Source organism: Mustela lutreola, chromosome 5 (assembly GCF_030435805.1).
Source record: "Mustela lutreola isolate mMusLut2 chromosome 5, mMusLut2.pri, whole genome shotgun sequence".
Taxonomy (NCBI): domain Eukaryota; kingdom Metazoa; phylum Chordata; class Mammalia; order Carnivora; family Mustelidae; genus Mustela; species Mustela lutreola.
Genome location: NC_081294.1, coordinates 102,176,184 through 102,195,933, shown reverse-complemented (window position 1 = coordinate 102,195,933; position 19,750 = coordinate 102,176,184). Strand labels below are relative to the sequence as shown.

Genomic DNA, 19,750 nt, shown 5'->3' with positions numbered 1-19,750 from the left:
GGCTGGAGCCGCGGGTGCTTGCAGGAGATGGAGATGCAAGGAGAGAGACATGGGGCCAGACCCCAAAGGGCTTTGTGTGCCGAGCCAGGAACTGGAATTTTATCCCGAAAGCCGTGGTTACCACTAAAATAAGCAAGAGAGTGACAGGCTCTGATTTTAGAATGATGCCTCTAGCGGGCACCTGGAGAAGGCTTTGGAGAAAGGGGCGGGATTAGCAACAGTGGAACCAGCTGGGCGGCAGCATGGACATTATCCGTGACCTAACCTTCATGCATCCTCCATGTCTTCTCTGTGAACAACAAGGAAAAGAACACTCCGCTACGTATCTACTCCCTATCGTCCCCTGCAACTGCTGTGACAAGTGCTGTGGCAAAAGTGGAAATCTGCTGGGAATTTCTAGAAATGTTTTACTTCTCTGATCAAGGAGCTGCCTTCCCTTCTCTCCACTTCTTCCCACCTGGAACGCGGAGATAAATCTGGAGGTCAGTCCTTTCTAACTTCTTAAGATACTGTATCAACTACATACTGTTAACTTCTGTTTGGTTAGTCATAGAAGTAACAGAAGTTTGGTTACTTGGGTTTCTGTTACATGCAGCCAAATAGAGTCCTGATATGATTGGGATTTTTTTTTAATTTCCAACTTTTATTTAAATTCTGGTTAATTAACATGTATAGTAATACTGGACGCACATGTAGAATTTAATGGTTCATCACCTACATGGAACACCCAGTGCTCATCATTCCAAGCGCCCTCCCAGATGCCCATCCCCCATCTAGCCCATCCCCCATCCTGATACAGTTGTTATTACAGCAGTTCAGTTAAAGAAGTAATGAGAACCCAATCACCAATATGACCTGAAGCAGGGAACTGAAGCTAGAGGTGATGGGGTTAATTCACATGCTATTAAGGAAGCAGAATCAATAGCACTTGCTGACTAATTAGATATGCCTCCTGGGGATTTTCATCAGAGAGGTGACTTTTCTCTCCCTGAGTTGCAGGATCATGAAGCACACCTTCCTCCTCCTTTTCCCCCACCCCCATCCCCCACCCACTGTCTTTTTCTTTCCCAGCATTTTCCCTTCCCCCTTCAAGAAGCTAACCAGGATTTTATGTGTCCTTGTTCAGGGACTTGTGTATAGTTGGCCCTAAAAAAGATGTTCCCTAAGACAGCCCCTTTCCTGGCTTTTGTTGAAAAATCTCTGTTCTTTTGGGATCATGCTGCTCAAGGGAGGAAAAGGAGACTGACCAATCTCGCCCTTCCATGCCAAAAAATCAAACCCCCAAGAGCAGCTGGAGAGATTTCCTGAGACTGAAAAGGGGTTGTGGGGTGGGGGGCGGAGAGGTGTTCTCCTCTGGTATTCCCTGCCTCAGAGAAGGACCCTACCCAGTAGTGCAATCTGCTGACTGACCTAGAAGTCATCTTTGACTCATCTCTCCTGCATTCTCTCTCATATTTGGCCCATCACCTCGTACTCTCTAGTTTATTCTCTAAATATCACCTGTGTCCCTCTGTTACCCAGAGCTGGGTTTGCCTCTTTGTGGGTATCCAACCAAGAGACCCAACTGGGCCAAAGAACAGGAAAAGGAAGGGTTTCTATTTGCAACAAGTAAAGAACACCAAAAATATTTCCCAAGACAGTGTCTCCTCAAACAGCAAACACAACAAAACTGAGGCAGTTTTAAGCTAAGGGTACATATGCATTCATGAAAAGGGTTGCGCAGGGGGGAACTCAGTGTGTAGTTGAGGCAAAAGTCATCTTAAGGTGGTCTCAGTCATCCAAGTCCCGAGGGCCAGCCAGGGTCAGCATCATCAACTCTCCAGCTCCAGCTGGTCCGGGCTCTGAGTGCTCTGGGGAGTTTGGATCCCGCAAAGCTAACTCAAGAATGTGCGTCAGGTTAATCTTTACTTTTAAACCAGCACTGGGAGTTTTACCACTGATTTATTGTCCCTGATATGATTAGGCCCTTTCCCAGCCTGATAGTGGCCAAGTGTTCTACATTCTTTTGTCCACTTAAAATCATTAACTCCTGACATCTATCCTTGTGCAGTCTCAACATCTCCTAAGAAGTTCTGCAAGCAATGTGCTTTGGGCAAGTAGTGCAGGTCAGAGAGAGATCAAGATGTCCAGGGGCCTGCCTACAGGGACTTTGTTAAGTCAAGAAAGCTATGTCTCATCTTTCTTTTTCCAGGGACCTCCAACTCTTTCTGCTTATCATTTCTTTTCAGCTCCACTGCCACAGTTCTAATCTGAACAAACATTTCAACCCTGGCCTGCTGCAAAATTCATCATGTCACCTGACCATCATCCCTAAAATGATCTTTTCCAATTTAGAGTATTTTAGAAAGGATACAGATCTTTTCTAAAGGATTTTATTTTAAAGTAATGTCTACACCCGACTTGGAGCTCAAACTTACAACCCTGAGCTCAAGAGTTGCTCCACCAACTGAGCCAGCCAGGTGCCCTAGGATACAAATATTTAAACATCTTCCTTTTGCTCTTAAAATAAATAAAATATCTTCACATGTCCTTCAGCGACTGACTTCCCTTGATCACAAGCCTCATATCTTTACCCTCCACTCTCTGCCTAAACTCCCACCGTGGTGACCTGACAGCACCTAGAACATTCTTTCCCTCCTCAAGAACTTAGCCTTTTCTGCTGTCTGGTAGGGACTCCTTAACTGCCAAACACGTGAAAACACACACACACACACACATATCCTGGCTAACTTCCATTCAACTTCAGACTTCAGTCCAAATGTCATTTCTTCCAAGAAGCTTCCCCTGACCCCACCTCACTGCCCAGCCAGACTAGGAGCCCTGTTTTAAGTCATGGGATTTTTTCATAGCATGTTTTCAGTATGTATTTGTACGATTATCTAAGAGTCACAAGTTCCACAGAAGTTGGGATAGCATCCATGCTTGCCATCTCTCCAGGGTTTGGTAGCGTGCCTGCCCAGAGTGGACACAGGACGGCTATTTTTGAAAACAAAAATAAAGAAAGGAAAAGAGGGCATCCATGGGAACCATTGGGCTTCCCACACTAGCGGGTAGGTGAATTGTGAAATTCAGTTCAGTGTGAAACAGTTAAATTCTTACAAAAGAAAGCATGAGGATATGTGCATGTGTGATAGAGACTGGGAAGAGGTACTTTCTCCTCAAGGTCTCTGAGGATCCTGCAGGCTTCTCTGTGGATGGAATTTGCCATCCTGTTATAACTTGTAGTACACTTGGGCAGAAATAAACTGTGTGAAGGCAGTGTTCTGAAAGCAGGCCATTTGCTCATTTAGGGGACCTATCTGGACTCTATCGAGACAATATGATACATTGGAAGGTTATCTTGAGATTTTTATAAAGATGACACTTATTGATGATTGGAAAACATGTTATATAGACTTGGGATGATAATGGAGTGTCACTGTAGGTTCCTGAAGTAATAAATGAATCATTGGTATCTGATGTTGATAGTGGCTAGTAGTTGATAGCTGTGCATGTATATAGGGACACTGTACTTGCTGCTCAGTTTTGCTGTGAACCTGAAACTGCTCTAAAAAAAAAAAAGTCTGGGGAGCCTGGGTGGCTCAGTGGGTTAAGGCCTCTGCCTTCGGCTCAGGTCATGATCTCAGGGTCCTGGAATCAAGCCCCGAATCTGGCTCTCTGCTTAGCAGGGAGCCTGCTTCCCTTCCTCTCTCTCTGCCTGCCTCTCTGCCTACTTGTGATCTCTCTGTCAAATAAATAAATAAAATCTTAAAAAAAAATACATAAGATAATTTAAAAAGATTTTTTTTAAGTCTGTTGGGGAGCCTAGTTGGCTCAGTCAGTTAAGCATCTATCTTTGGCTCAGGTCATGATTCCAGAGTCCTGGGATGGAGCCCCACGTCAGGCTCCCTGCATCTGCTTCTCCCTCTACTCCTGCCCCTACCTCTGCTTGTGCTCACTCTTACTCTCAAATAAATAAATCTTTTTTAAAGATTTTATTTATTTATTTGACAGACAGAGATCACATTTAGGAAGCAGGAATGGTGCAATGAATGTGCAAATGGAGGGAAAATGAGCTTCCTCCACAGTGGGGGGTGGAAGTCAATTGGTCTCTGTTGAACAGGGCAGAATTTGCATGTTCTGTTATCTACAAGGTGAAGAGTTACAAAATAGCTCCCAGAGAATTAGTATCTGTGAAGTGTAAGGGTGTATTATTATAGTCTGCCATGGAAGCCCACATTCTCCCAACACAGACCTACGACAAACCATTCATGTGATAAGGCCCCACAGGGAAAGGTGACCCACTGTGTCCACACAGGCTGTGTTTAGTCCACTTGGGATTGCTTCTTGGGGCCCCACAGAACTTCTATCTCACATGGAGGTGGTAGATGTAGAAAAAAATAGCAGCAAGACATTTCTTCTGAAATATCATATTCATCCCTCAGGAGGGAACAAGGCACTGACTTCCTTATTCCAGACTTTCTTCCTCTTCCTCACCTGAGAGAGAGAAAGAGAGAGTGAGCACGCACAGGTGTGCCTGTGAGTAGGGGGAGGCGCAGAGGGAGAGAGAGAATCTCAAGCGGACACCTCCTGAGATCATGACCTCAGCCAAAATCAAGAGTAAGTTGCTCAACTGACTGGGCACCCCGGGCACCCCCAGACTTTCTTATTTTTTAAAAACAGTTTTTTTGAGGAATAAATTTATATACTGTAAAATTCACTTGTTTTAAGCACACAATTCAATGATGATGAATGAATTTATATAGTCATTCATCCACTTCCACAATCCAGTTTTAGAATATTTTCACGAACCCAGAGAGAACTTCCATGCCCATTTGCAGTCGATCTCTGTTCCAACCCAGTCCCTGGCAGTTAGAAATACATATATGTATTTTTTTATAAATTGGTTTTTCTGGACATTTTTGTAAAAGGTATAACAACATGTGTTCTTTCCTGGCCAGCTTCTTTCACTTAGTATGATTATATTTAGTTTTGTCATGTTTTAGCATCTTTCAATAGTTCAGACTTTATTTCTGAGCATTCCATTGTATGGATATAACACATTTTATTTATTCATCCGTTTATGCGTTTGGGGGTTATTTCCAAGCAGAGGCTTTAACCCTCCGAGCCACCCAAGCACCCTATTGGTCTTATTTTTATTCACATATGGTGAGGCCAACTGATCCAGAGGTGATTTCCACTGAAAAGTTATTAGATTGCTCTTTGTTCCCAGAATAAAGGATCACTCCATGGTATAATGGGCCACCTGGGAAGCACCAAGCTGGTCTGGAGCCAGAAAGGGGAATACATGGACAAAAGAATTTATACCATATCTGCAGGAAGGTACCGGTGAGGCATGGTAAACAGGTTTAGGATTGGCCTGTTTGAATAATTTCAGGGAGCTCTAGGGCATTGGGACTGTTTCAAGTTGTCCTGTACTTGCCTTAAGGTGATTAGGTCAGAGAAATAATGGCTTTTAGAAGTGAGAGTTCCACAAAGGAAATAGTTGGGGCACTGGCTTTGGATTGGTTGGTTTGCATATGAAAGGCACCTTGTAGTTTATTATCTCTAGGAATTCGTTAGACCTGATGGGGCAGTCACTCTAGAGTCTGCAAAACCCCAGCTGTTAAAACATTAGACTAAAAAGACATGCATAATACACATATATTTACCTCTTTAAGAAACTGCCAGCCTGTTTTCCAAAGTGGTTACCTCATTTTACATTCACCTCAGCAACGTACTAAGGTTCCATTTTCTCTCCTTTGTCCCCAACAGTAATTGTTGTCTCTCTTTTTGATTATAGCCATTCTAGAAGGTATACAGTAATAGCTCATTGTGGTTTTAAGTTGCATTTCTCAAATAACTGACAATGTTAAGCATCTTTTTTATGTGTTCGTTGGCCATTTCTGTATCTTCTTTGGTGAAATAGCTGTTCAGAAATTTGCTTGTTTTAATTGGGGTTTTGTTTCCTTATTATTCAGTTTTAAGAGCTCTTTATATGTTCTGCTATCAGATATAGGATTTGCTTCCTCACAGCATGGCCACTGGGTTCCAAGAGAGAGCATTCCAAAAGACACAAAATAGAAGCTACTGATCCCTCTCTGGCCTGGGTTTAAGTCCCAGGATGTCCCTCCTGCCTCATTCTCTTGGTCAGTTAGTTACAAGGTAGCCCAGATTAAAAGGGAGGAGAAGCAAGTTCTTCTTATAAGGAGCAAAGTGCACGCACAGCGAGGAACACGAATTGATTGTGTCTGTCTTTAGAGACTGGCTGTTCCTTTTTCACGTACTTTTGTAATTCTCATATTTGTAATAAATTAAACATATGGGTATAATAAATGAAACATGAGTGTGGTGGATGTTATTTTCGAATAATCTGAAGTAATTTTCAAACTTACTAAAACTCATACCTCTTAAGTCAAAATTTCAAATCTAAGTCAATTATTCACTCATTTTATTTTTTTTTAAAGATTTTATTTATTTATTTGACAGAGAGAGAGAGTGCAAGCAGGAGGGTACAGTAGGCAGAGGGAGTTAGAAGCAGGCTCCCACTGAGCAGGGAGCCCAACGTGGGGCTCGACCCCTGGACCCTGGAATTGTGACTCCAGGGGAAGGCAGATACTTAACCACCTGAGCCACCCAGGCGCCCCTATTCACTCATTTTAAATTGATTTTTTTAAAGATTTTATTTATTTATTTGACAGAGAGAGATCACAAGTAGGCAGAGAGGCAGGCAGAGAGAGAGAGAGGAGGAAGCAGGCTCCCTGCTGAGCAGAGAGCCCGATGCGGGACTCGATCCCAGGACCCTGAGATCATGACCTGAGCCGAAGGCAGCGGCTTAACCCACTGAGCCACCCAGGCGCCCCCACTCATTTTAAATTGAAATTACAGAGCTCATCAGCTAGATCCTCTAATTTGCCCAATTTTCTTAATGTTCCTAATACTTTAAATACCAAGCATATATAGATGGTTCCTGTGGTAGACAGACCCAAAAGTGAACCCCAATATATTCCAATCTCCTGGTGTGCATTCTTTAGTTTAATCCCCACCCCTTGAGTGTGGGCAAGACCCATGACTCGCTTTTAACAGATAGAATATGGCAAAGGTAGTGTTATGTCAGTCCTTTGATTAGGTCATAGTAATATGGAAAGGGATGGGACATCACTCCCATGATTATGTCATGTTGTTAAAGACTGTTACAGCAGAGTGGAATGAGACATTTTCCTTGGTTTTAATGAAGTGAACAGCCATGTTGGACTAGCCCGCTGTGGACTGAGTATTTTTGTCACCCCTAATATTCCTATGTTGAATCCCAACCCCCAATGTGATGGTATTAGGCAGTAATTGAGTCATGAGCAGGAGCTCTCATGAGTGGGATTAGTGGAAGCCCAGAGAGCTCTCGTGCCCTTTCTCTGCCATGCAAAGATATGAGTGAGTAGAAGGCATCCGTGTGCAACCCGGAAGAGGGTCCCCACCACACCTCCACCATGCTGGCACCCTGCTCTCTGATTTTCAGCCTCCAGAACTCTGGGAAACCCATCTATGTTGTCATAAGCCACCTGGCATATAGTCAGTATCAAAATAGCTGGAGATAAAGGGGTAATGCTTTTTTACTATTTACTTATTTAAATATTTTATTTATTTGACAGGCAGAGATCACAAGTAGGTAGAGAGGCAGGCAGAGAGAGGGGGGAAGCAGGTTCCCTGCTCAGCAGAGCCCCCAATGTGGGGCTTGATCCCAAGACCCTGAGATCATGACCTGAGCCGAAGGCAGAGGCTTAACCCACTGAGTTATCCAGGAGCCTGGGGTAATGCTTTTTTAAATTACTTTGTCAAGCCATGATCAGGTATAGGGGGTGGATTAAGACACTCTCCTTTCTTAACACCTGCCAGAAGTTGTGCTTCAGCAAATACAGAGAGCAAACCAGGGAAGAGAGTATCACTGGATCCAGGAAAAGGAAACACAGCAGAAGAGAAATCGTTTGATGGAGAAGGGAATTCTCAGGGTGATAGCTGAGAGTAAGAAACCCACACAGACTGCAGTAGGGGGGTGGAGTGCCATGGCGGGAGGCCTCCAAAAAAAACAAAAAAGAGGGGCGCCTGGGTGGCTCAGTGGGTTAAGCCGCTGCCTTCGGCTCAGGTCATGATCTCAGGGTCCTGGGATCGAGTCCCGCATCAGGCTCTCTGCTCGGCAGGGAGCCTGCTTCCTCCTCTCCCTCTCTCTGCCTGCCTCTCTGCCTACTTGTGATCTCTCTCTGTCAAATAAATAAATAAAATCTTTAAAAAAAAAAAAAAAGAAAAGAAAAAAAAAAAGAAATAGATTATCTAATATGCTTGTTCATGTGGGGAAGAAAAAAAAAGTCTTACTGAGAGTATTTGAAGACAGATGGACCACTTGGGAAAACATTAAAGATAGGTACTTAGAAAACAGCATTTTAAAGATTATTAATTCCAGGAATGATAAAAAAATTTATGAAAATACAACATGTAATTAATAGAACCATCATTAAAGTGTATTTACAAAACCACAATAATACACTGACTGTCTTTTTTAAATGTATTTTATTTATTTATTTATGAGAGAGAGAGGCAAAAAGAGAAGCAGGCTCCCCACTGAGCAGGGAGCCCGTTGCAGGACTTGATCCCAGGACCCTATGATCATGACCTGAGCTGAAGGCAGATGCCCAGCTATCTGAGCCACCCAGATGCCCTTTCACTGTCTTTTTCAAGTTTACTTTTTTAAGTTTACTGAACATGAGGTTCAAACTCACAACCAAGACCAAAAATCTAGTGCTCTTCTGTCTGGGCCAGCCAGGTGCCTCAATACCTTGACTATTGATTAATCTAGAATGTCTTATCCTGAAGGAGAAGGGGAGTAGGAAGTGGCAATGTAATAGATCAATTCATCATCTACCTAAGAGGAAGTTAACTGATACCAAATTGATAAATTAAGAAATAGCAGTATAAAAAAAAAGAAATAGCAGTATAAATATATTGGTTGGAAATACAAGGATAAATGCTAGATTAAAGAAAAAAAAACTAAATTAGTTCAGATTAGGTACCTCCAGGGACTAAGGGATGGATATTTTCCTCAAGATCTCTTAATACTATTTTGAGCACCTAATATATGCCAGGCATACACCTCCTTCTCCTCAAGACCCCAGTCATCAGAGTCAGTGGTCTCCCAAAGACCCATATGACCAAACCTTTCATTGCTTCTTCCAAGACCCTGTTCCATTCATGACTGCTTCTTTCATTTCGGTCATGAGTCAGTCTCTCCCTCTCCATTGGCTCCTTTCCCTTTGTTTATAACGGTATCCAAGAACTTCCAGCTTGGCAAACTGACTGGCCAACTTTGGCTTCTTTCCCTGGACTCCGATCTCATCTCTTGGCATAGACTATTGTTGGAATGCTATCCACTACCGATGAGCCCTCGCTGGGCCTGCTCCAGGACCTCCCACGTATGGGTACTTGGCAGGTACTCTGTACACCACAGCGTGGGGCACATAAAGCCAGCCCTACCTGCAGTGATGAGCATTTAGAAGTCAGAAGTACACACACTGTGGAAATAACTAGAAACAAGAAAGGAGGGAGAAAAAAGAGTCAATGGTGACACCAGAAGATGGCAGGGCCATTACTGACTTTGAGAACTCAAGAGCAGAACATCTGGTAAGAGAGGTAAAGAATATGATGCATTTGGTTTGAAACAAGTGGAGTTTGAAGTTTGTCGAATTGAGGAGTAATCAGAGTATTGCAGACAGATTAATCATGCTCCAGAAGCATTGACATACAGTGGGTAAGGTTTTAGAAGTAATGTATGCTAGATTCATATTCCAGCTTTAGCAGTTACTTACTGAATGACAAAGCTGAGGAAATTACTTAGCTTCTCTGAAGCTCAGGGTTTTTTCATCTGCAAAATGGGGATGATATCTTGATGAGACAGCGGGCATGACAAATTTGAGATGTCACCAGGGAAAGACCGTATGAATCAGAAAGAACAATCTGGCTATGGTTGGAAGACTAGATGAGAGATGTCAAGACGGCAGGTCAGTATCCCGACTGCAGCACTGCAGAAGATCAAGGATGACAGGCTCGAGGGGTGACGGAGGGAGGGGGCAACTGGGGGTAGAGAGAAATAAGACAATTGAGGAAATACTTGGGAGATAGAACCAGTAGGATGCACTGATTTATCGGCTTGGCGGGGGATGTGGTGTGGAAGAGGATGTCAGGGCTCCACCTGTACGCTTCCCAGATCCCTTTGCCTTTTTCAGGTTGTGCTTTCACTTCTAATAGCCAACACGGGCAAGGAAAGCCAGAACTACCCAGGATTTACAGCTCCCTGAGGGGAACCCTAGCAAATGACTCCTGGTGCAGAAGTAGAACCACTCTCGATTCCGTGCTCATGGTCTGGACTGCTCTGAGTCTAAATGGCCCTTCATGGGATTTTATTTGATGTCAGATACTTCCTTTTTTCCCTTCTCTTCCAGGTCTTTCCTTCCCACCCTCATACCATTTTTTTCTTGGCAACACTTCCTGATTCATCATTTTCACATGAATCTTCATTCCAAGGTCTGCTTCTGGGGAGTCCATCCTAAGACAGTGTGGTAGTCATTCATGCTGCTTGTGAATTTTTCTACTCTCTATCTTCCGGGCACACAGTAGGGTTTTGCTTCCCAGCCTCCTTCGGTCTGGTGAGAGAGCCAAGCGAGGTGGGTGGGGGAGCTCTAGCAGAGGGGACATGGGTTGCTTCTGAGCTGAGAGCATCATATTGCCAGAATGAAACCCCTCAGAGCTCTTTTTCCTCTGTTGTGTTGACCAAAACTGTTCCAGGGAGTGACTACTTTATCACCCGGGGACCCAGAGTCAGTGTGACAAAAGGGCACAGAGCCCCAGCTCTGCCTCAGTAGTCAGAATGAAAAATAAACTTTCATTGTGTTAAGCCTCTGAGAGGTGGGAGGTATTTGCTGTACAGCAGTATGACCCAGCAAGGCTTTTTTTTTTTTTAAGATTTTATTTATTTATTTATTTATTTATTTATTTATTTGTCAGAGAGAGAGAGGGAGGGAGAGAGAGCACACGCAGGCAGAGTGGCAGGCAGAGAGAGAAGCAGGCTCCCCACTGAGCAAGGAGCCCAATGTGGGACTCCATCCCAGGACCCTGGGATCTTGACCTGAGCCAAAGGCAGCGGCTCAACCAGCTGAGCCACCCAGGCGTCCCTGACCCAGCAAGTCTTAACAGAGGAATGTGATAAAGAGAAGAATCGAGGATGATGAGGGTTTCTGACTGGGCTATTGACTGGATGGGGTTAACATTCTTTGGGGTTGGGAAAAGCAATGAGAATGAACTTTCTTTTCTTCCTTTCTTTCTTCTTCTTCTTCTTCTTCTTTGGTTGGGAAATTAAGTGCAGTATTAAACTTTCTGAGTTAGAGATTCTTGTGGAAATCCAAATTGAGATGTTGAGAAAATCGTTGGTTTTGAGTCTCTGGAGCATGATGTGGGCTTGAAGACAGAACCTTGGGACGTAAATGAGGAAATAGAGATAGAAAAGCAAGACCAAGGGGAGAATGGAATGTATCTGCATTAATGATAAAAATTAACAAACATGCTATGATTGGCATTTAAACTGGTCATTGAGCTTCCCAACCCAGGAAACAGGGAGCACATATTCTAATACATGGTTTTCACTGTTGGAAAGAAAGAAGTACATGCGTTTCTTTGAGAAACTCGAGTTCTGAATGTCTCCCTCCCACTAACCAGAGTAGCTTCTGAATAATTTGTCTAGTAAGGATTTCATGACCAAAGAAACTTGGGAAAGTATAGATGATCTCCCCTGAGTATCAGTTCTTTGGGTTAGATCTCTGATACAAATTGAATGGCAGAAAACTCAGTATAACTTCTCTGAGGAATTCCAAATAGAAAAGAGTCCTGAGGGGTATCTAGGCAAAGCTGACTTTTCTCTGGGAAGAAGCTTTGGAACTTTCCCACCATTCACTTCAGCTATCTGAGTTGTCCTGTGAAGTGGAGTTCTGTGGCTTGTAGCCTATCTTGATCTCCCCGGGTTTGGACAGTGCTGCTCTGTGTTAACCAGCATCTCCCCTGATTAGTAACTGCTCCTGCTTTTGTCGCCATGAAACTTTCCCCACGAGTATTATAATGTCTTCAACAGAGCAGAAGGAAATAATCAACCACAGAAGGGCCTGGAAGTGATTTTAATCATTGAGAATGACATTGCAAAATGACTACAATACTTAGTTAATGTGATGGGTAAGGTTTGATTTCACAGAACAGCAAATCAACTCAGTTCACTGAACAGACATGGTCTTAGGTAAAACACTTGTAGACTTGTTTGGATATAGTAATTCTGTCGTGTATAAAAATAATCAGCATTTGAAAAAAAGCAATCATAGGAAAGAAAACTGGGGGAAGAGTCACAAAAAAAGTAGAGATTTTAAATTTAAATACCATACAAGAGCACCTGTATAAGCTCACTGTGACACCATGATTAAAAGTCTTGTTTTAGGGGTGCCTGGGTGGTTCAGTCATTAAGCATCTGCCTTCAGCTCAGGTCATGATCCTAGGTCCTGGAATCCAGCCCCGAATCAGACTCCCTGTTCAGCGGGAAGCCTGCTTCTCCCTCTCCTGCTCCCCCTGCTTGTGTTCCCTCTCTTACTATCTTTCTCTCTCTGTCAAATTAAAAAAATCTTTTAAAAAAGTCTTGTTTTATAGAGTCAATTCAGTGGACTAATGCATATTTTTGATCTTCATGACAATGTCCAGAAAAGCAGCCATCATCTTTTGAAACACAGGAGAAATGATCCTCCTCCTCCAACATGCAGTATTTAGGAGATTTTTTTACTATTTATTCAGACTCCTGGTTATTTATTGCAGACTCTGTAAATGCTAGTTCTGCTGATGTAGGGTGGGGCTAGGAAGGTAAAAAGCGGTTGGAGACATAGTCTTCCTGACCTTCAAGGTCAGAGTCAGCATCCTCTCCACCGCCTCTGGGACCTTCCTGATTCTCCAGAAGGTGCCAGCTGGGCACGCTCTGAGCTCTGTACTGGAACTGAGTGGGAGGGAGACAAGAAGGCTGGTACCCTTGCAGGACTCTAAGACCCAGCGTGGCCGGCTCAGAGACACACTGCTCCCCAACAGCCTGGCTCAGCCTCTTCCCAGAACTTGTCAACTGGTGGTTGGTCCCCAGTTTGGACCCCTTTCCGGTGTGAGGTTTGGGCCACAGCTTGGGACCAAGCAGATCCTGCCCAGGACACGTGATGCATTCCTTCTTGCTTGTCCCCCTTCCCTCCTGGGGTCATACTGCTTGAATCATTGAGTTTAATCTGCCTCAGTTGCAGGCTTGGTTCCAGTGCCCTCTTCCTTGATGTTGGGATGAACATCATGGGTGTAGAGATCATGTCAAGATTAGACTGAGCTCCCCAGTGGGGAACTGCCTGAGGAAAGGACCAGCCTTTGGTGATTTCTCCTCCCCAGACTCTCAAGGGAGGAGCCCGGAGAGCCCGAGTGCCTGAGGCTTCCTGCTTGAGAAGCTCTCCCCAGGACTTGGGACTACAGGCCATGTGAATTCAGCAGGTTTCACTCCAGGGTCAGAATGTGAGTCTGCTTTTGTTTTTTCATCCGTTTTATTCCTTAAATCCGTGTTTTTGATAGCAAGCTGTCTTTAATGAGTCACGTACCCTTTGCAAAAAAACAAAAACACTGAAGCTAAGAGTTAAGTGTTCTCCTTACTCTCCCAGTTATAATGGGTCCAGAGTGCTCGATGGAAAAGTTTTCAACTGTAAACACACTCACAGAATTGGCAAAGCATGGAACAAGAATAAAAGGCTGGTGTTAGACACAAAAAACATAAGCCATGGAAGATAAAATTAATAGATTTAGGCATTTTAAAAAAGATTTTATTTAGGGCGCCTGGGTGGCTCAGTGGGTTAAGCCGCTGCCTTCGGCTCAGGTCATGATCTCAGGGTCCTGGGATCGAGTCCCGCATCAGGCTCTCTACTCAGCAGGGAGCCTGCTTCCTCCTCTCTCTCTCTGCCTGCCTCTCTGCCTACTTGTGATCTCTGTCAAATAAATAAATAAAATCTTTAAAAAAAAAAGATTTTATTTATTTGTCAGAGAGAGAGATAGAGCATAAGCAGGGGGAGTGGCAGGCAGAGGGAGAAGCAGGCTTCCAACTGAGCAAGGAGCCCGATGCAGGACTCGATCCCAGGACACTGGGATAATGACCTGAGCCAAAAGCAGGTGCTTAACCCACTGAGCCTCCTGGTGTCCCAATAAATTTAGACATTTTAACAAAAAAATTTCCATTCACTAAGGAATACTATAAAAATAAATCTTTTTATCCAAAGACACTATTACTACTACTACTAATAATAATAATGATAAATGATTATACAGTGTTTCCTATATGCTAAATGTTATACAGTGTTGCCTATATGTTTCCTATATGCACTGTTCTTTTTTCAAAACTTTTTAATTTTTTTTAATAATTTTTTTAAAAGATTTAATTTATTTATTTGACAGAGAGATCACAAAGAGGCAGAGAGGCAGGAAGAGAGAGAGGCGGGGGGGAAGCAGGCTTCCTGCTGAGCAGAGAGCCCGATTCAGGACTCTATCCCAGGACCCTGAGATCATGACCTGAGCCAAAGGCAGAGGCTTAACCCACTGAGCCACCCAGGTGCCCATCTTTTTTTTTTTTTTTAAGTAGGCTCTGCACTGAGCATCGAGCCCAATGCAGGGCATGAACTCACAACCCTGAGATCAAGACCTGAGCTGAGATGAAGAGTGAGATGCTTAACCAACTGAGCAAACCAGACTCATTGTTCTAAGTATGTTACATAGATTAACTTGTTTAATAATAGTCTTTCCATTTTATTTTATTTTATTTTTATTTATTTATTTGACAGACAGAGATCACAAGTAGGCAGAGTGAGAGAGACAGGGAAGCAGGCTCCCTGCTGTGCAGAGAACCCAATGTGGGGCTTGAACCCAGGACCCTGGGACCATGACCTGAGCTGAGGCTTTAACCCACAGAGCTACCCAGGCGGCCATAGTCTTTCCATTTTACACATGAGGAAAATGAGGCATAGAAATTGTTTTTAAGTGAAAAGCCATGGACCAGGAGAACATATCCAAAGTGTGTATGTGTATGCAACACACACACGGAGTTCCTGAAAAACAATAAATACAATAAAAATAACAGAAAACTGGGCAAAGGATAGGAACAGAAGTGGAGACTCAAATCTTCCCTTGAAATGTAAAAGATGGAGCACCCAGGTGGCTCAGTCAGTTAAGAGTCTGACTTTGGCTCAGGTTATGATCACAAGGTCCTGGGATTGGCACCCAGTTGGACCCCATGCTCAGCTGGAAGTCCGTTGGTCCCTCTGGCTCTCCTGCTACTCATTCTCTCTCTCTCTCAAATAATTTTTTTTTTAATGTAAAAGATATGTAGTGTGCCTCAGTGGCCCAGTTGGTTAAGCATCAGACTCTTGATTTTGGCTCAGGTAGTGATCTCAGGGTCTTGAGATCGAGCTCTGTATAGTGGGAGTCTGCTCGAGATTCCCTGCTTCTCCCTCTCCTTCCCTCTCCCCATGCTCGCTCTCTCTCTTTCTCTCTCTGCCCCTCTCTAAAATAAATAATTCCTTGAGAATGCAAGCTGGTGCAGCCACTCTGGAAAACAGTATGGAGGTTCCTCAAAATGTTGAAAATAGAACTGCCCTATGACCCAGCAATTGCACTACTGGGTATTTACCCTAAAGATACAAACGTAGTGATCCAAAGGGGCACGTGCACCCGAATGTTTATAGCAGCAATGTCCACAATAGCCAAACTATGGAAAGAACCTAGATGTCCATCAACAGATGAATGGATCAAGAAGATGTGGTATATATACACAATGGAATACTATGCAGCCATCAAAAGAAATGAAATCTTGCCATTTGCGACAACATGAATGGAACTAGAGCGTATCATGCTTAGCGAAATAAGTCAAGCGGAAAAAGACAACTATCATATGATCTCCCTGACATGAGGAAGTGGTAAGGCATGGGGGCTTAAGTGGGTAGGAGAAGAATCAATGAAACAAGATGGAATTGGGAGGGAGACAAACCATAAGTGACTCTTAATCTCACAAAACAAAGGGTTGCTGGGGGGACGGGGGTTAGGAGAAGGGGGTGGGATTATGGACATTGGGGAGGGTGTGTGCTTTGGTGAGTGCTGTGAAGTGTGTAAACCTGGTGATTCACAGACCTGTACCCCTGGGGATAAAAATATATGTTTATAAAAATAAAAAAATTTTTAAAAATTTTAAAAAATAAAATAAAATAAAAAATTCTTTAAAAGAATAAGAAAAAATGTAAAAGATGTGCAATGTCAGTAGCAATCTGAGAAATGCATATAAAATAATGAGATAACATTTCCATTGCATCCACTCAACCAGTGTTTAAGACTAACAACATCTAGGGACGCCTGGGTGGCTCAGTGGGTTAAAGCCTCTGCCTTCGGCTCAGGTCATGATCCCAAGGTCCTGGGATGGAGCCCCACATTGGGCTCTCTGCTCAGCAGGGAGCCTGCTTCCTCATCTCTCTCTGCCTACTTGTGATCTCCGTCTGTCAAATAAATAAATAAAATCTTAAAAAAAAAAAAAAAAAGATTAACAACACCTAGTGTTGGTCAAGAATATAGAATGATCAGAATAAGCAATATAAATATATTCCTGGCAGCAGCATAAACTGCACAAACAGGTGAAAGAAAATCTGACCTTACATAGTATGAAGTCAAACAGCCTCACCCCTTACGATATAGTAATCCCATTCCTAAACATATACTCCAGAAAATACAAACTCATGAAGGCAGACATGTGGAAGAGAATATCCATTGAGAAGGTTACAATGGCTGGCTCTTAGAAACCATCTTAGTTTCTACCAATAGGAGACAAATTGTAATTGATTCGTATGCTAGACAAATATACAGCAGTGAAAATGACTGATACCCACCCGCTAAGTTGTGTCTCTGTGCCCCCCCCACGCCCTCCATCCACTGCTTCCTGGGTTTACCAGGCCCTTCTCTTTGCATGGCCTTACTGTGAACAAGGTAAACACATCTTTTTTTTTTTTTTTTAAAGATTTTATTTATTTATTTGAGAGAGAGACAGTGAGAGAGAACATGAGCGAGGAGAAGGTCAGAGGGAGAAGCAGACTCCCCATGGAGCTGGGAGCCCGATGTGGGACTCGATCCCGGGACTCCAGGATCATGACCTGAGCCGAAGGCAGTCGTCCAACCAACTGAGCCACCCAGGCGCCCCTTAAACACATCTTTTAAAAAAGATTTTATTTATTTATTTATTTATTTGAGAGAGAGAGAGAGAGAGAGAGTGCTTGAGAGAAAGATCACAAGGAGGGGGGAGGGACAGAGGGAGCAGGAGATCCCCTGCTGAGCAGGGAGCCCAATGTGGGGCTCTATCTCCAGGACCCTGAGATCATGATCCGAGCTGAATGCAAATGCTTAACCAACTGAGTCACCCAGGCAACCGGCAATCAGAATTAATTGTGTTTCAGTCTATTATAGCTCTTCTTCATATTTTCTCCCTGAGTTTGCCCAATACTGTAGTCTCCTTTTTTTTGAAATTGAAGATCTTTAGAATTCTTCAGTCACATATTTATACACAGTTGGTTGTTTTTCCCCTCCAGGGGGCTAACCATATCCATAGTTTATGTGGCTTACTTATTTTATTCTGTGGCAGCCTTATTTCTAAATCACTGGGTGGGGGACATCTCACTGTGGTCTCCATGTAGGGGAAAACAACCTTGCATAATATGCTGAGTTTTGAAAGAGGATTCGAGTTTGCCTCATGCACGGTGGCAGGTGAGGGTGTCCCAGCTTGAAGAAGGAAAAACACGTAAACGCACAGAGAAGTGAAGCAGCTGGGTTTGTTCATGGACAGACGAGCAGTTTACAAAGCTCTCAATGTGTCTGAAGCAGTGTTGAGCTTAAGTCCTCCCGTGGGTGTCAGTCAAAAAGAGGGAGCGCTTTGTCTCTTGGGAGTTGGGGAGAGAGCACGTAATACCAGCCATTTGACTTCGTCTCCGCATGTTTCTGGGCTGGCTTTCATTCTGCTTCCCCTAAGGTCTTTCCTTTATCGCCATAACAAGTCGTGTCAACATAGTGACCTTGAAGACAGTTGTTGAAAGGACCCCAGTTTTGAAGAATGTACTCAGGAGGAAAACTATTCCTTTTCTCCCCAGCTATTGACCCTTCTAGAAAGTAGCCAGGATGGCTGAAGAGGGGGCCAGAGATGGGGGCAGGCAGCCACCTGACCATGTAGGGCTTGGAACAACGAGCGAACTGCTTGCACTTAGCGGGTATGTGAGGGGCAGTCAGCAAAAGGTTCCTGAGTTTGAGAGGAACACATACTTCCCCTCACACATAAATATATATGTGCATGTATAGACAGACACTCTATATGTAGAGACAATACGTTCTCTATAAATGTACTAAGTACATATATAAGTACACATAGAATTGCTTAGTTTACTAAACTCACACACACATATGGTGTGTATACACATATATACACAGGCCTATACATATGTGTGTATACATATATACAGTCTGATATGAACATTTAAATAATACTATGTGTTTATTACATATGTTTGTGTATATACGTATGTGTGTGTGTGTGTGTGTGTGTCTGTGTGCGTCTGTGTGTATGTGGAGAGAGAGAGAAAGAAACAGAGAGAGAGAGACAAGGAGAGACAAACAGAGAAACTGGATGAATGCCCACACCCAGTGCTTACCTCTGATGAATTTTAAGAAGGAATTTCACTTCCTATTATATACCGTGCAGTGTTATTTGATTTTGAAACAATAGCATACATTGGTTTGGTAATACAAAAATCTTAGAAGCATAAATATTTAGGGACCCTTATGCAGCTACAGGCTAATAAAAAAATGGTCATTTTTTTAATGAGTTGTCCAGTGTTCTATGGAAATACCAGGAGCTGTGGCTCCCTTGGATGGCAAGAGGCCTGTGCCACAGGAGGGTGGAGGTTGGAGCTGCCCAGGCTGGAGATCAGTCAGGACCCATCGTGGTAGATCCAGAGAAGAATGAGGTGTGAATTATGTGCACTTTTTCATTGCTAAGGTTTTGCTCCTACTCTTCCCCAAATGGGGAATCTGTCCTCTTACTGCATTTCTCCACCTATTGAGACTCTGTTCATCCTTCAAGGCTGAGTTCAAATCTTGGTTTCTGTGGAAAGTCTCTGCATTCCCACTGCTTGGTAGAGTGACCTCCTTAGTGTTTCCACAGCACTCCATTTCTTCAAGCATGGTATTTCTTTCTGCCTTGTTTTATCACTTGTCATTTATATCTCCTAGCCAGACTCGAATAACTGTGGGGATAAGAACCATTTCTTAGCATTAAGGAAAAAAAACCAAAACTCAAAGTTTTAGTGCAAGGCTTTGTACATCATAGATTCTCAATGAATGCTCATTGAGTGAAAATCATTTAAAATAAAAAACATATTGAGAGGTACCTGGGTGGCTCAGTCAGTTTAGGTTGAGGGCATTGGCCTTTGGCTCAGGTCATCATCACCACCCTGATGCTAGTCAGGCTACCTGCTCAGCGGGGAGTCTGCTTCTCTTTCTTTCTTTCTTTCTTTTTTTTTTTTTTAAGATTTATTTATTTATTTGACAGGGATTACAAGTAGGCGGAGAGGCAGGCAGAGAGAAGGAGGAAGCAGGCTGAGCAGAGAGCCCGATG

At 43.4% G+C, this 19,750-nt stretch overlaps 1 protein-coding gene across 1 annotated transcript in view; it reads left to right on the top strand.

The window, feature by feature from the left end:
* Positions 1-230: 230 nt before the first annotated feature.
* FAM169A (family with sequence similarity 169 member A) overlaps positions 231-19,750 on the top strand; it is a 109,438-nt gene continuing 89,918 nt past the window's right edge. The window contains exon 1 of the mRNA XM_059175250.1: positions 231-482. The gene's annotated coding sequence lies outside the window, so the exon portion shown is untranslated. The remainder of the gene's footprint in view (positions 483-19,750) is intronic.